Below are 18,540 nucleotides of genomic sequence, written 5' to 3'. Positions count from 1 at the left end.
CCTTTCGAACTTAAACAGTTTCAATTCTTCCCCTCATTACCGGATCAAGGGTTTGCTAAACAGAAAGGTTCTTCCAAGGTGTGGAAGGAAAAAGGCTCCAAGTGATTTAGTCACTTTTTCTCTCTCTGCCCTTCTTATTTTTGTTTTTGCATTACTTGTGTGTTTCGCTTTCATGTTTTGAGTCAATCTAGTTTTATGCTTTGTTTCGTTTAACATGTTTTTGTTCGTTTATTTTTTAGTTTTGCTTTATTTTGGTTTCATAAAAAATAATTAATTAATTAATTAATTTAAAAAAATCAGAAAAATACAAAAACAGTGTGTGTTTATGTACATTGGTACTTGTGTACCATGGATGGCCATTGAAACAAAGTTTTCTAAACTTTGTATTTTTGGTAACTTAGATGAGCATCTCTATGCATAACTAAACAAGTGAACTTTGTAACACATGTTTGTGATGAATAAGATTAAGTAATCTCTTGTACTTAACACTCATATTACTCTTTTTGACGGGAAGAACTAGAAAATCCTAAGAGAAAGACATAAATAACCATCTCACCACTGTTACCCGCCAATCATGAAATGACATTTGTATGTTTCAGCATAGTAAAAGTGGAATATCATTGAATATCTCTTTTTATCTCTTATATGTCCATGCATGGTTTGCTTAAAAGAAAAATACGTAACGAAAAATTAAAAGCAAAAAGAATCAAATATGTGATTACAAGCGTGTATTCTAGGAGATGTGAGAGTTATAGGATGTACCTTGAATGTGATAGTCCCCATCAAACAGTTATGATTATGTGTGAGTTAAAGTGATTTTCTCATATCTCAAATTGTCATAATATGTAGAAACTTATGCAATATTGCGATGTTTTTCATACACAACACACAATATTCTTTGCTACTTTTGATACATGTGTAAGTACAATGTGATTTGACCATCACAAGGAATACATGTGTTAATGTATGCTCACTAAACTGTCTTAACTTGTTTTTGAAATATAAAAAAATTGGTTAGACTTGTTTAGTGTGTATGTATGTGTTTTGGATTTATGTGCTTGACATTTTTCTTGTTGAGAGATGATTTTGAGAGCATAAAATGTTGTTTGGATCTTTGGTTGTGTAGCATGCTTAATTGCATTCATGTCTGTGTTTTTCTCTTCTTTAAAAAACTGTTATTAAGCAATCTCAACAACTACTGAACACCTCTCAACAACTAGGCTATCTATTGAGCCTTTCAGCTTCTTTTTATTGCATTCTCAATAGTTACTCGATCCATCGAGAAAGTTTTTGGATGCTTGATAGATTCTCAATAGCTTCTCGATCCATCTAGCCCCTTTTGCTGACAGATCCTCGACAGTTCTTCGACAGCTAATTCACACGTTTTAAATCTCAACACCTCTTAATCTGTCAAGCTTTAAAATTTTCTATATATACATTTCAATGCGATTTTCTCTCATTCCTCCCTGATCTCTCTCAATAGATCTTGTCTCTTCACCTCCCAAAACCTTTCTTTCTCACTCTAAACTTCATTCCCAAGTGATTTCGACCTAGATCTAGCTATTCTTCATTGGTAAAGGTCCTTAATCCTTCATTCTTCATGCATTTCACGCATTAGACCTAGGCTTTTAGGTTTTTGAAAATTTTTGGGGTTTTTCAAATTTGATGAAGTTTTGGTAAAATTTTTGGGATGGGTTTTGTGTAAATGATCCTAAATGTTCATGCATTGCATCACATTTGCATTATAACAATGTGTCATGCATTATTAGATATGTGTTTACTTTATTGCAATGATGTGTGTTGTTAGGTTTGGATTAGGCTAAGCCCATGATGTTTTAAGTGTGCAAGTCACATGTTCATGCATTTTCATGCATACTTACCTTCATTTATCTTTATTTTGATATTGATATTGTTGGTGCTTTTCTGTGTGTTTCTTTCTCTCCCTCTTTCTTTCATTAGTTGATCTATGACACCTAAACGAAAGTCTACTCTGTTCCAGAACCCTCTTCGTTTTAGGGCATCCACTTCATCTGACTCCGCTCCTTCTTACGTACGGTTCCATAATGAAAAAGCCCATAAGGACTTTTCGGAGAACTTTTCTCAACGAGGCATTCATTTGGAATGCCAAGACATTCTATTGGATTTTTCCAATATTGACCTTCCCACTATTATCTACAATCGGGGTTTGGAGTCACTATGTGGCATCCCAGTCACCTGTCCCTCCATGATCATACAGGAGTTTTACTCCAACATGCACGGATTCGATACTTCAGTACCTCATTTTGTCACTTGCGTTCAAGGTACACACATTGTAGTTACTCCGGATACTGTATCCGAGATACTACATGTTCCTAGGGTAGCGCATCCTGACTACCCTGGCTGCGATCGTCTGAGGACTGTGTCCAAAAACGAACTCTCATCTCTATTTTATGAGACACCCTCATCTTGGTGTGACTGTCAAAACACCCCTTACTCGGGCTTTGCAAAAGGTCCGAGATTCCTTAACATGGTGATGACATTCATTCTCCATCCTTTGTCTCACTATAACTCCATCACAAAGCCTCATGCTCGATTTTTGCTATCCCTCTTAGAGAACATTTCTATTAACTTCCCTTCTCACTTTATTTTATCCCTTATAGACATCTATAGGGATATGGCAACTAGTGATAAGCTCATTTTTCCATCCGCAATCACGAGACTTCTTTGCCATTTTTCTGTCTCCTTTCTCGAGTCTCCTCATTTTACGATTATGAGTGTCATAGATGCTGCTACCATTAGACAGAGTGAGGCCCAACTTCGACCGAGGCGGCCCTGGACAGAGACGGTGACTCCTCCAGCTTCTTCCGCTCCTTCCACCTCCGCTTCTTCGTCTTCTGTGGGTGGAATGACTCTCGAGGCTATCATGGCACAACCTATGCACATGGATACTCACCTTGACACACTCAATGGTGAGTTGTGTCAGGTACTGAAACTCATCATCATCATTTTGTTTATCACATCATTATTATTTATTTAAAATAAAAAAAATTTTACCACATCATTATCATTTTTTTAAACAAAATTATTTTCTAAAAAAATAATTTTATATTGAAGCCAGTCTCTCTCTTTTTCCTTTTTTTTTTTTTTCTACTTCACTAACGTAATATTTTATGATATGGTGCAAACTATTCGGACTTATCAACTTACGTAGTCCTCTAAAATCGGAAGATATGATCTAATTGTATTAGTTTTATTAGAGGATTATGAGTTTAGTGTTTACCTAATAACTCCGAAAGTAGTGTCCTGTGCTCACAAAGATACTTGAAAGTAGTGTCCTGTGCTCACAAAGATACTTGAAAATAGAGTCTAAAACGGAGTGGACTTCTTTACAAAGTCCAGTATAAAAGGGGAGAGAGAGAGTAGAGTATGGAGTATCATTAGCAAAACAAGCCGATTATGATGTCTAATCATAATCAGCAAAACAACAAGCTAAGTCTCATGGTACCTAATTTCATAAACCAAGTCATGATTTCCATTTAATAATATAGTAGGTTGTTTTGTATCACTACAAGCCCTGAACGTACCAAAAAGCAACACAAGTCCATATTCATCACCACCAAGTGTGGTTATTGATCCTTCTGAACCTGATCTTGATGATGAAACTCTATCTCTCTAACAATTTCAACTTAAACTCAAACTCAAATGTTAATAATCATGAACACTATAAAAGTAATGCAAAACCCTTTTTTTTTTTCTTTTTTTTTTCTTTTATAAATCAAGTAGAAGTATGAGCTATTTTTCTGTTATTTTCTTTTTTCATCGTTTAAAGTTTAGAACCGTTATAAGTTTTAAAATTTAAAACTTATTGCTTTATGGGTTAGTGTACTCTTTTTCGATTTTTTATATTTTTCTTTTGAATAGTCATATATTTTTTGAATTGTTTCAATTACTTATTCTTTAATTATATATCTTTGTTTTGACATTTTAGAAGTTTTAACATCTGAATTTGTGTTAGTTTTTACAATATTTGAACATGTTTAGAAAATTTTAATATTTTTTAAGGTAATCAATTTTTCTTTTATATTTCTTTATTGTGTAATCGTATACATTTTGTTTTGTTTAAAAAAATTATAGGAAGTAAATCTTATGATTCTTTAATATTTTTTGGCCTTTCAAATGTTTTAACATCTAAATTATTATTTTGATAGTAACACATCTTTCTCTTATATTGCTTTGTTATGTAGTCACACACACACACACACACACACACACACACACACATATATATTATCTATAATTTGTAGGTTCTAAATCTTTTGATTCCTTTTAATAGTTATAGTCATAGATTATTCTTTTGAATGTAACTCATCTTTCTCTTATATTTTTCTATTGTTTAGTCATATATATTTTGTTTTATTTCAATAATTTATATTCTTTAATATTTTTTGGTCTTTCAAAAGTTTTAATATCTGAATTTTTGAATAATATTTTTGTAAGCTATTACACGTTCAAACAATGACTTCTTCATCAAATTGTAATACAAATTGAAGTATTATTCAATTTAAAATTTTATAAAATTATTTTAGTCTATCTCACAAACAAACAAGATCATGTGCATAGCACGAGTTAGCAACTAGTTCATTGAAAAATCGAGTTCTCTGCTTGGTTCACAACCATCGGCCCTATTCTGGAAAAGCTATGAATCCATTGAGCGTTCAGTTGTAAGAGGAATTTCCATTGGGTTCCAATGGACTTACCTCCAACGGTGGGATAGCAGTTTCCAGAATGTACACCATCGAATTATGAAAGAAGATTTTTTGTGTTTCAAACTCTAATTTTATACTGTATAATATCTAGTTCCATAGGAATATTAAATGAGTAATTTTTTTAACATTTATACCTTTTGATTAATTTTCAAACATGTCAACGATATTTGATTTTATGAAAAAAAAAAAAATGTAAAAAGCTAGCTGATTTTGTTAGTAATAGTCAATTATTTAATGTAATGAATTTGTTTTTATTTATATAGGTTGAGACTAGTAGTACTTTTCTTCATTCCTTTTTGATAATTCGATAGTTATACACACACTAAATCTATACCTATACCATATCATATTATATCATATATCATATACTTTATAATAAAAGTTAAATTTAGAAATCATGATTGAACCAAATGACTTCTCCAATTTTTTCGAGAAAGACAATAACTTATTTGCACTTATCAATTTTGTTAGATAAAATAATAATAAATGTTTTAATAATACATGCAACATGCCATCTAAGTTTCAATTGATTTGATTGGAAAATTTTTCTTCTCCGCTATAATGAACAATGAAGGCTTTGGGACTTCAACCTTTGATCACCAAGTTTCTCCAAAAAAAAATAAAAATAAAAATAAAATCCTTTGATCACCAATCGAAAATACTAGTCTTCATGATTATTCACTTTTTCACTTTTCTGACATTTTGCTTTACTGCTCACTGCTCCCTGCTTTTATTTATGACTTTCACTTGTCTGTTTCTTGACATTTTTTTTAATGAATTGGCATGAGTATTCACATTTTTCACTTTTCTGACTTTTTGCTTTACTGTTCTCTGCTCACTGCTTTTATTTATGACTTTCACTTGTCTGTTTCTTGACATTTATTTTTTAATGAATTGGCACTTGCATAGAGTTATTTGTATAAACCTTGAAAGTTTTGCTTGTGTTAAGATTTTTTTTTTGGAGAAGAACTTGTGTTAAGGCTTGAAAACCTCCTGAAACAACGCGACCGGGTATGTGATACTCCGCGACATCAGTTTTGAAAAACCTAACAAGAGCAAGGCCCTTTCTTTCCGATTTGCAAGACCATTAGATACTTGCATTGGCCAAGATCCTAGTTCTATAAGATGAATGTTAGAAGATAAAAGAATGTATCCTTATTCATTTTTTTAAATCCAAAAAGTAACAATAAATGTTTTAATAAAACATGCCACATGCATTTAAGTTTCAATTGATAGAAACAATAACTTATTTGTTCTTATAAATTTATTTAGATAAAGTAACAATGAGTCAATAAGTATTTTAACAAAACATGCAACATGCATTTTAGGTGAAAATGGCTAATACCATCATTTTGCAAAATTTGTAGCAATTTAGCACTATTTCGGAACTAATAAGGAATCTACTTCTTTTCTAGTACTCGAGCTCTACAAACTCAAGTTCCAAATGGTACTCGAGTATAGCAAACTCGAGTTCCTACTTCCTAGTGAACATTCCACCGTGACACTGTCTGACATGGCATTTAGGCATTGAAAAATGCCACTTGGTACTCGAGTTTCTAAGACTCGAGTATTGTGTTAGTGTGTACCCCAGTTTCTATAACTCAAGTATGGCTCAGGTATATAAGTGAAATCATCTAGGTTCATACTCAAGTTTCATGGACTCGAGTACTATGTTAGCAGTACCTGAGTCCTCTAAGTTTCTCAGTGTTCTGTTATATCATGGTTGTCATTTGGGTTCAGTCTAAGTTTATTGTATGGTTAGTTTTGTTGCTCTCACTTAATTTTTCCATATGATGGCAAAGGGAATTTCAAGTCTCATATCCTCAACACTCTGTGATTTTGGCTTAATTGATGCTTGTTCTAGTGTCCAACATGTCATGACAACCTAAACTCTAGGTGTCAGAGCATTGGTATTTTCTTGTATGAACCACTGTTAGCATCTCTTAGCTTTAAGAACTAAATAAAAGGATGTCCAGAAAAATTGAGTTTGTAATTTTATCACAGGACACATTCTGTTTATTTATTGCCAAAGATTTTTGTCAATTTAGATTTTCCTTTCAAACCTAGCTTTGTCTTTTGATGTGAATCAATTTCAGGACAAATTACAGCATACCACCCAACATAATTGAGAGCCGTTCGCCAAACTTATCCATAAACAGCATACCACCCAACATCCCTAGTATGTAAAACCGAGTATACTACTACACAAGCACCTCAATGGTGTCAGCTGGGAGAGGGTTGCTAAACCACTCCTCGAGCCATTTGGCTTTTACCCTCAGCCCTTCCATCACTGTAGTGTTCTTACCAGCACCAAATTGTCTGTTCGACGACCTATGCCCTAGCAATTCAACGTAGAGGTTGCCCCAATCTTGCATATGGGTAAATCCCACCACCGGCAAGCCATCTACAGGTACCCCCATTATAACCTCCATGTCTTATAGTGTGATGGTCATCTCACCGTGGGGCAAGTGGAATGAGTGCGTCTCCGACCGCCATCTCTCCACCAATGCCGTGATCAATGCATGGTCAAGGTCTATATTTGGGATTCGAAGTAGCCCCTCTAACCCCGCATATGCGATATAAGCGGCAATCCGTGGATCTAACCCACCTTCTAGCACACATATAAATCGATGACAACAAGTCAGTACACCTGGCACTTCCTACAAACGGTGCAGCATTGTATTAATAATAGCATTCACTAAGCACGTGATAAATATGCTTCAAACTTGAATGCCAATGCAAGGGACAAGTGCATAGTAAGAAAAATCTTTCTACTACACTACAATTTTGGACAAGTGCATGCTTCGCTTGCCAAAGGAGCATCCTAAAGCAAACTTGAACAATGCACAGGTTGCCTTGTCAACAAAGGTTGGACAGAGGGTCCCGCTCCCTGTGGGTCCATATCTGGCATAAATTAAAGGTGATTAATGGCCCATTAAGTCGAATGCAAAGCATAAACATTCTAATCCTCTCTTTTTTAAGGAGCATGACACATTCTAATTCTAATTCTCTTTTTAATGAGCATGCCCAAGGCCTAACCTTTAGATCTTTTTTTTTTTTTTTTAATTTAATATCATCCTAATCAGATTTAAAGCATATTCATCAAAAACCCATAAGCAATTATATATATATACACACACACACACAAAGAAATGAGACACTTTTTATGGCCTCATAAGCAAATAAAATATTTACTCAAGCCTAAACCACTTGCATTAGATATTAAAATGAACGGATACAAATATATTTTCTTTTCTCAAGTAATTAATCCCTCAAAACCAGCAAAGCCAGTGTAAGCAGAGCTCACCTCCCCTGATCAATCCCAATTCACAATATATATATATATATATATAATAGGTTTAAATTACACCTGGTGTAACTCTAAAAAGTTACACCTTTTTTAAACCATTGGATTTAAGTACATCCAACGGTTAAAAAAAAACTATAATTAATACAAATATTCTGATTAGAATCTAATTAATTACCCTCATTTATTACCTTTTAAACTTATTTCTAAATCCAAAAAATGTTTGACTTGTGACTCTCTTTCATTTACATTTCTCACTCTCCGTTTCTCTCTCTCTTTCTCCTCCCCCACCTCAAAAAAAAAAAAAAAACACCCAAGCTGAACACTAACAAAAGGTACGTGAGGTGCTCTGTTTTTAGTTTTCCTTTCTTTTCTGGTTTGTGAGTACTCTGTTTCTTTTGCAGGCAGCCTTTTGAGGGAAAAGATAAAAAAGGGATACCAGTAGGGGTCTATGTCATTCAGACTGCTGAAGTATAATAGCAAAAGCCTTCCCTGACTAAACATAGGTTTCAATTCTCAGTCACTAATTGGAACCTACCTGTCAATATAGAATCCTCTGAGTAGCAGCACCATTTGGAGCACCTTCTGGCCACATTGGGATAACAATATAAACAACAAATCTCTCATTTGCTCTAATTTTCTCAGCAATCTTAAGGGCAATTTCCCTTGGAATCAAATTATTAGCACCTGCAGAACGACAGTATGAGAAAAATTCAGCAAACAAAACAAGAAAATGAAATCACACAAGAGACCTTGTTATCCAGTAAGTGATTTCCCGGGAAGATAATAGCACAAAAATGCAGTCATTTAAAATGGTGCAGCACGGTGGGAGTATTTTGTCAAAAACAGTAAATAACTACATATAGCACCTAATATAATCAGTTCTAATTCTGCCAATCCCAATTTGTGACTTGCAACTGATTAGCTATTGAAAAAGTAAAGCTCTTTTCTTGACTTCATCACCATTCTTTATTCATCATCTTTCTTAAATACCTGTGTAAGTGCCTTTATCACTAAAAGGCAATTTAAAATTTCAATTGATTAGTTTCTATATCTAGCTATCCATTAAGTATATGGATAGGCTAAACTTGACTAAACAATGGAAATGGTAGGTTACTTTTTATTTGAACCTCCTCTATGCATGTCCGACTTTTAGATTCTAACTGTGAACCTGCTATTCATTGAGAATAAATCTGATTCCATTAACGTTAACCTCATACAAATGCACAGCTCATGTGGATTTCTGTTGGTTGTGGAAATTATGAGGACACTATCAGACACTAACAAGTTACTAAAATTTTTTTTTTCTGCCGGCAACCAGTGGAGGTGGTGGAGGAGAAAGAGAGAGAGAAATGTAGAGAGAGAAATGGAGAGAGAGAGAGTCAGAGGTAATTAATTAGATTCTAATCAGAATTTTTGTAAAAATTATTGTCTTTTTTTAACCGTTAAATCTACTTAAATCTAATGGCTTAAAAAAGGTGTAACTCTAAAGAGTTACACCAGGTGTAACTTGAACTTATCTCATATATATATATATATATAAGAGATATTCAAAGCAATCAAGTTCAACAAGTCTACCACACAACTACCAATTTAACAAATAAAGAAACATAATTGAACACCTCCTTCACAACCCCACCACCACCATTAAAACCAGCCCTACCAATTTGATTCAACAAGGATCCCATCAACCACAAGAACAACTAAACTCACTTCAGCATCAATAAAGTTTAGAATTTTTAATGTTAGTGGATGTATCGATCACTACATATTCTATGCAATTTATTTTCAAAAGAAAATAATAGGAAAGAGAGAAAGAGAGAGATTTTCACTATAAAACAAATACAATTTAGACAAAACTCAAGTACCCTCCCCCATCTAAAAGATTGGAACCATGAAACTATTTCTCCTTTATCATTGTTTTTCTCTTTTCATGAAAGTGAGTGTTCTCTGATTCTATACCAAATAAGAGAGTAATTACTACTGGTCCAATGATAGCAGTTTGTCTTTATTGATATGGTCCCCCATTTGACTCCAAAATTAAGAAATAAAACTCTCTAAAAATACATAATTTAGGATACATAGGGCAAAATTGGACTTCAATTATAGAATGTAATTGGATTTTCTCTAAACTTTACCTATTTATATATATATATATATATATATATAGAGAGAGAGAGAGAGAGAGAGAGAGAGAGAGATAAGTAATCAACAATTTCTACTGTAGAGATTGTAAGTAATGAACAATTTCTACTATGGAGATTGTCTAATGTACAAACAATCTATTTATGCATCAAAAGCCATGAATAGAAATATTACATGTTACCATAAACTATCACTTCTAGAAGTATCATTAATCAAAGATTAATATGAATTACAATTCAAAATAATCCTATGTCCCAAATACTAAGCTTCAATCTTTTCCCACCAATTGTTTGTGAGCAGCTTAATCTTAAAATCCACAACTGGAAATGATTAAAACAATAATGAAAGTTCATCTCACTGATGTATTTCAAAACAATGTGTAATTCTTATCTGATATAGGAGAAAAAAAATAGGGAGTTGTAATTTTCTTTTTGAGAAATAGTTGTAATTGCTTTTAAGAAACAAACAAAGTTTCTATGATAGCCTCAGATTAGCATTTTGGGACATTTTTCTTTGCAATAAACAACACTTATTATAGTAATTTCTACACGGTGAGCAAATAATATGTTGTTGTTGCGCATGCCATAATGCTTGTTATCATCAGCAATAACGTACATAAACTTATCAGCATGATTTAACAATAGCCCAATTACATTTTCCACCCAAAAATAAATAAAAGGTAAAATAAAAATAAAATTCATCTATCCCCAAAAAATATAAAATCAAAACAGATAATTTAAACTCCAAGCAACCATATCAATTCTAGCTCTATTTGTAGGAAAAGGAAAAGGGAAAAGTACATATGAGTCTTACATTTACCTTTCTTCCAAATTTGAAATAACCCAAATATATTAAGCTAAGATATATAAGAATCTTGTTTCTCAGGCCCCAAAATAATTTAAAATAAGAAAAAAGAAAAAGTACTTTTGAGCTTTACTTCTTTGCACTTCTATTGATAGAAACACAATATCAGCTCTGTGATTTTTTATTATTATTTTTATTTCAATATTTCTAATTTTGAATCCAATAAAGTTTCAAATGAAAGACGTAACCCTAAAACTAAAAAATTGACCTCAGTGCGAGATAGTGAGAGAGCAGAGTGAAAGGTCGCCGACGAGAGTCTTCTACCACCGATGGGTTTAATTTCTGCCGCCAATAAGATGCGCTTGTCTGTGGTGAAGTGAGGGTTTGGGGTTTGTATGTTTGGGTGTGAAGGAGAGTGAGAGTGTGTTCTAGTAAGTGAGAGTGAGAAGTGAAAGTGACAAATAAAGTTGAATCTTTTGTGTTTTTAGTACCGTGCAACCTGAGTCATACTCGAGTTATAGAAACTCGAGTACTACACTAACACAGTACTCAAGTCCTAGGAACTTGAGTACCAAGTGGCATTTTTTAATCCCAAATGCCAGCTTAGCCTGTGCCACGTTGGCAAAACTTCTAGGAACTCAAGTTTATAAACTCGAGTACTAGAAAAGTGGTAGATTGCTAATTAGTTCCAAAACAATGCTAAATTGCTACAAATTTTGCAAAATTGTGGTATTTGGCCATTTTCACCTGCATTTTAGATAAAATAATAATAAGTGTTAACAAAGCATGCAATATGCATCTAAGTTTTAGTTGATTGAGACAATAATTTATTTGTTCCTATCAATTTTTTTAGATAAAGTAACAATAAGTGCTTTAACAAAACATACAACATGCATTTAAGTTTCAGTTGATAGAGATAACAATTTATTTGTTTTTACTAATTTTTTTTAGATAAAGTAATAATAAGTGTTTTAACAAAACAACAACATGCATCTAAGTTTCAAAAATTTAAATCCTACAACAACTAAAAATCTATTCACCAATGGTCTTTCCATAGAATCTCTCTTGCACCCAATGTTTTTGTTTTTCTTATTTTTGTTTTTTTTTTTTAGTTGCAATTTACACATATGTAATTGTATTGGAAGGATATACATGTTGTATAGATTCATAGGAGTTGATAAATTTATATTATACTCTCTATATATGTGGAACAATTTTTCCTAATAAAAACTACTATCATTAATTATTAAATTAATTCTTTATTAATTATACGGATATATTTCCTCAAAATTAAGGGATAAAATTAACAACTGCTTAATTTACATAAAACTTTATCATTTACATTTTAACATATTTAAATTTTATTCAAACTAAAAGGAACAAAGTTTAGCTACAAAATCGATTGTAGCCTTAGGCTACAAACTCACTTAATAAAATAAATATTATTGCATATTTTGAAAATCTAACCGTTGAATTACATGTTCTTTATGCTTTTAATGCACATGTCAATTTTTGTGTCAATCGGATATCATTTACTATATAATCTATAATCTTATATTTTATGCATAATTTTAAATTACAAAAACTTGCAATTTAAAAATTTATTGATAACATAGCTATTGATATTTAATTTTCTTGAAATTTTGCAAACATGGAGTATATAAGAAAAGATGCAATCCAATGGTGGATTTGTCAAAATTCACCTCCAATAAAAAGATATTGAGTGAGTTTGTAGCTTAAGACTACAACCAATTTTGTAGCTAAACTTTGTCCAACTAAAAGTATATTATAAATTTCTTAACTTCCTTCCCTAGAAAAAAAAATAATAAATAAATAAATTTTAAATTGAAATCTAGAATCTCATACAACATCCCACTGGTTTTTTCCCCTCATGTTGCATCTTATGCTTTATTCATTATTTTATTTTGTTATTTTATTATTTGTTATGATACATTTCCTCGAATCAAGGGGTAAGATTTAATTATAATTTAATTTTGAGAAACAATTTTTTTTGTTAGAGTTATCAAAACCAATTAGTACACTTGTTTCCATTAAAAAAATAGATTTTTTTTTATTTTATTTTGTTTAACCAATTCCTTATTAATTTATTCTTTATACTTGAATTCACTTTTTTTATTGTCTGACTTAAGGTATGTACTCAAAATTTCTACATCACCAATATTTTTATTTAAAAAAAAAAAGTACTATTAGGACTTAAGATCCATGGAATACTTGGAATTCCAAATAGATGAGTTTTGCATTTTTAAAATTTTCCTCTTTTGGTCACATTATTCTATTACTTAACATTTTAATTGTTATAGTTATTTGAAACTAATTAGAACTGTTGTTTCCATTAAAAAAAAAAAGATTTTTTTTATTATAATAAGACAATCAAAGACTATAAATTTTTCTTTTTGCATAAGTTAGTTGAAACTAATTAGAACCGTTGTTCCCATTAAAAAAAAATAGAATATTTATTTTATTGGAATAATAATGAAACATATTCTATAATTTTTTTTACCAATTCTCTTATTAATTTTTTATTTATCAATAATTCATAAATATTAATTTCAGGTATCCAAGTTATACTTGGAATTCAGCCGTTGTTTCCATTTAGTTGTTTTATTAGAATAAAGCAATCAAATACTATAAGCAAAATTTTTTTTTTTTTGGTATGAGTTTTTTAAAACCAATTAGAACTATTGTTTCCATAAAATAAAATAAAAACAATTTTTTTTTATTTGAATGAAGCAATCAAATACTGTAAAAATATTTTTTGAGGAAATACTAAACAAATTCTACTATAAGTTTTTTTTTTTTTGTTAACAATTCTCTTCTTAATTTTTATTTATTAATATATTCTTAAATATTAACTACAAGTATCCAAGTTACACTTGGAATTCACTTTTCTTCTTTTTTTTTTTTTTTAATATTGACAACTTAATGTATATACTCTATCTATGCTATTATTTAAGAGGCTTCCCCTATTTGGATTCCTCATTTTTTAGCTAAAAATACCCTACACCTTTATATTTAAGTAAAGACAAAACTAAAGGACAATTCAGTAAAAATGCAACTTTAACTCCTACTAAAACATTGCCTAAAAAGTAGGACTACTCTCCTGTAATTTTCAAATTGTTTTATCCATCTATAAATTAGATTCATTCTTAAAAAAAAAATTTAAAAAAAAAAAACTTACAAATTAGATTCTTAAATAAAAATTATATATATAAAATAAAAACATGGAATTTTTTTTTTTTTTACTAAAAAAAAGTCTCATCACACGCACCTAGTGCGTGTGATGAGGCTAGTATAAATAAAGCACAAAACCAAAACCCTTCTCTACCGTTTCGCTCGCTCAAGGCTCCCTCTCCTTCAAGCTTTCAATTAGCTGCAATAACATATATATAAACAGGTACAAATGTTAGAATAGCATGATTAATTTTCTTATTCAAACACTCTTTAAAACCAGATTGTTGTTCATTTTTTGGTTACAACGATTGATTTTTTTAGATTACCCCCATTGTTTTTTCTTCTTCAAATATCTTTCGGTTTTCCTTCAGTTTCTTTGGTAGTCTATCTTCCAACTTTATTTGTATTTTAATTTTCCATTTTTCCTACCCTTTTGTCAAAGCCTAGTTACTCTGCCAGAGAAGACCGTTGGATATTTTACAAGAAGAGTAACTACATCAAACTAAAAGGTCAAGATAGCCTAAATTTCCCTCTATTGAATTTATATTTTGGTTTAGAATTGCAATACTTGGTTGACAAAAGTTCTTATTTAAAGAACAAGGAAAGTTCTTACATTTGGTTGTCATAGACTCCCTTCATATTTTGTGTTTTTGTGTTTTTGTATCTTTTTTCTTATTTTTAGTTTCATAACCCATGCGTTTGTCTATATTCTTTCATATTTTATTAAGAATTATTAAAAAACAATTATGTGTAAGCCACATGGAACAGTTCTTTCTTTTTCTTTTTTTTTTTAAAATTACAGAGGATTGTCATAGACGGTGTGTATTGGGGTCTTTTAACAAAAGTCTTCTCATGTTTAGAGGTGTCAAATGGGTGGGTTTGGGATAGACATAATTGAGTTGGGTATATAAAACTCATTTACCGATTAAAATCTATTTAACTAATTGCTTCTAACTCAAATCCAACACCCCAATTATTATGGATAAACCCCAACTCACCAAATTACCCAATTATTATTACCAAAATGCCATTAAAGTAAAAACCCCAACACTTTCTTGGATTCCCTTTTCCACTCTCTCTAGTCTCCATTCTTGGTATTAAAAAATTCCACATAAGCACATCCACATCAACAATTATATTAAAAATCCAAATAAAAAAAAATATATTTTCTTTTCTTTTCTATCTTCTCTCACTTTCTTAGCAACCAAATAGTGCAACAAATACAAAGAAATGTCATTTCAAGCTCAAAACTTTCCTGGAATTTTGAAAGCAACTATCCTTAAAACAAATAGAAATTCTTCTGAACCAAAAAAAGAGAAAAAAGAACGCATTCTTATCAATTACTCCATTCTTAAACTACCCACATTTAAAATAAATAAATAAAATTCAAACCTAGTAATGGTGTTTGAGATATAATGTGAAAACTATCAAGTCAAAAAAGTACGTATTCGAACTTCTCTGAAACCATCTTTCGTGTTTGATTATTAAACTAGGTGACACCAATTATATGCAAGAAAAAGATTAAAGCAAAGCATTCAAAAAAAAAAAAAAATCAAATAGTCTGTCTGTTTACCTTTGTACTTTCAAAACAACGAACCAACATCGTCAAATGCAGTGTTGAAGTCGAAACCATTCCTGTTTAAGTCAACAAGGTAAACCAATCCAAGATGCGTTGCAAATCTTCGAACAATGCTAGGATGACGTGGCTGCGGCGTAGGGTATGGTGGAGGTCTTGGCCCTGCTGTGTTTACTAGAGTAGGACCATTAGGAGGATCTGCCATCTTCAACTCCTTAAACTCAACAGAAAACTTGAGCATGAGTACTCCAATGGATTCCATGAGTTCTAGATGAGAACTAAAAAGAAAGAGAGAGAGAGAGAGAGAGAGAGAGAGAGAGAGAGAGAGAGAGAGAGAGAGAGAGAAGTGTTTGGAGGTCGAGGATTTTTTTTTTTTTTTTTTTAATGGCTTGGTTGAGTTGAATTTGGGTATATTGTTTTTGGGTTAAATGGGGCTCAATGAGTTTTTAATTAAAACCCAATAATCACTGTGTCTAATTGGGTTGATATCCATTTAACCCAACTAATAATTGGGTGGGTTTAGGTTTAATTAGAGTGGGTGGGTTTGGGTGGGCAAATGGGTTTGAGCTTACTTTGCCACCCCTATCTCACACTAAGTTTTTCTTATTATTTGTTATAATGGAACCTATGATATTTACTTATTCATTTACTATTGAAGGTTATGATGTAATTGTTACTATGGAATTTTTCCCTCATATTATTGCATTTGAAGACTCTTCTCTAGAGCTAACAGATGATAAGTTTGAAAATGTGGATATTTTCCTTAATCTGTGAAATAGCTAACAACTGAGGGTTTATTCTGTTATGTCTCACCGTTGGGCTATTTTCTGCAGAAACATTTTACTACTGGGCTATTTTCTACAAAAGTATTTTATTGCTGGACTATTTCTTACAGTATGCTTTTTAATCATGCTGACGTGTCTGTTGTAGGAATTGTTTATGGGTCATTCTTGTCAGTCTTAACCTAAGCCCAAGGCATAAAATAAAGTGAGTTCTTTGGATCTTCACCGATAGCCTTTGGGCCGTGCCTCGAGCCCATCATTGAGTTTCGGTTTAGGCCCCCAACCCAACGCAAATCTTATTTGTCAAAAGGAAAAACTTTTTCGCCGCCAACAAATATCAATCAAATGCACCTAAGTTTTTTATTAAAAAAAAACTCAAAATAATAGAATGATATATTTATAGAGATGGAGAGATGAAAAATAATTTTAGAAATAACATCTTCAGTATGTTTTATAGAACAAATCATACATTATACCACGTAATAAAATAGTTGTATATACTCACGCATTGTGTGAGTTTGCGACTAGTTATCATATTAATTCCGAATCAAACAAAAAGTGGGTTCTGTTGACTACGAGTTCCAGGGAAAAGAAATGGCTCTAATGGGGGGGCACAAAGGAGAGGGATTGAAAGAGTCATAAAAGGATGAGTGTAAATAAATAATGTTTAAAAAAAAAAAAAAAGACTCCAATCAATTATTTATGCTAACGTATCTAAAAAAAAAAAAAAATTATTTATGTAAAAAAATAAGTTTGCCCGTAACTATATAGTATCACTCTATATATGAGGACTTTTTTGAGCAATATATATGTGAGGACGACTTCCGTCCTTTAGATTTATAAAAACCGATAATAGAGAGCCGAGATATATACTTCCAAACCAACCCTGATTTGAAAAGGCTGCATAGACTTAAAGATGATGGATTATTGGTTAAAAAAAAGTGTAAATGGACAAGTATTAGTTTATTGGCCTATAATTCTTGCATCATTTCATCTAAAGAAAACCAAGAATACAATTGAAAGTAAAACTATGCATGAGGTAGCAAATTTAAGCATTGATTTTCCAAGTACGTGTCAAATTAATAGTGACACTGCGTTTGAGATTTTTAAATTGTTTTTGACAAGTATTAGTTTATTGGCCTTTAATTCTTGCACCATTTCATCTAGAGAAGAACCCAGAATGCATACGAAGTGAAAACTATGCATGAGGTAGCAAATTTAAGCATTGATTTTCCAAGTACTTGCGTCAAATTAATAGTGACACTGCGTTTGAGATTTTTAATTTTTGTTTTTTTAATATTATAGAATCAAGTTGGTAATTTTATTAGAGACCAACTTAATCATTATATATAACCAAGGTCAACGTGGGTGGAACTGATTCCAACCCGACCAAAAAACTCAAGGAGTTGCTACGTCTACGCACATGAGAGTAACCGCAGTGGTGCAGTTCGTCAATCTTCTTACAGTAGTCTTTACATCTTTTATAATGTGCCCAAAGGAGGAAGGTCGATCTTCTTCTTAGTGCAATGAGTGATTAATCACTGCCTCAGAGAATTTACAAATCACAGCGAATAGGAAAAAAATAGAGAGTTTATTGAGTATGGATATGAACATGAACTACTAGAGACGAAAGATTTGAACATTTTGACAGATTGTTTGAGCAAAATTTTAGGGGAGATAGATTTGAACTCTAGATATTGTTTGAGCACCAACCAGTTTTTACTTTTTAGGAAACATGCCGAATGCACAAATAAAAAAGCCAGTACTCAAGCCACTGGTTTACAGGGAAGTTTACTTTACTAGAGCGGAAGCACTTATTAAAAAAAGGGCCAGCCAACATCATCTTTCCTATTTTCAATAAGTAGCACCGGTTTTTTTTTTTTTTTTTTTTTTTTTTTTTTTTTTTTTTTTTTTTTTTTTTTTTTTTTTTTTTTTTTTTTTTTTTTTTTTTTTTTTTTTTTTTTTTTTTTTTTTTTTTTTTTTCTTTTT

Source organism: Quercus suber, unplaced genomic scaffold (assembly GCF_002906115.3).
Source record: "Quercus suber isolate HL8 unplaced genomic scaffold, Cork oak 2.0 scaffold_586, whole genome shotgun sequence".
NCBI lineage: Eukaryota > Viridiplantae > Streptophyta > Magnoliopsida > Fagales > Fagaceae > Quercus > Quercus suber.
The sequence above is the reverse complement of the archived record's forward strand: the minus strand, read 5'-3'. Positions refer to the sequence as shown.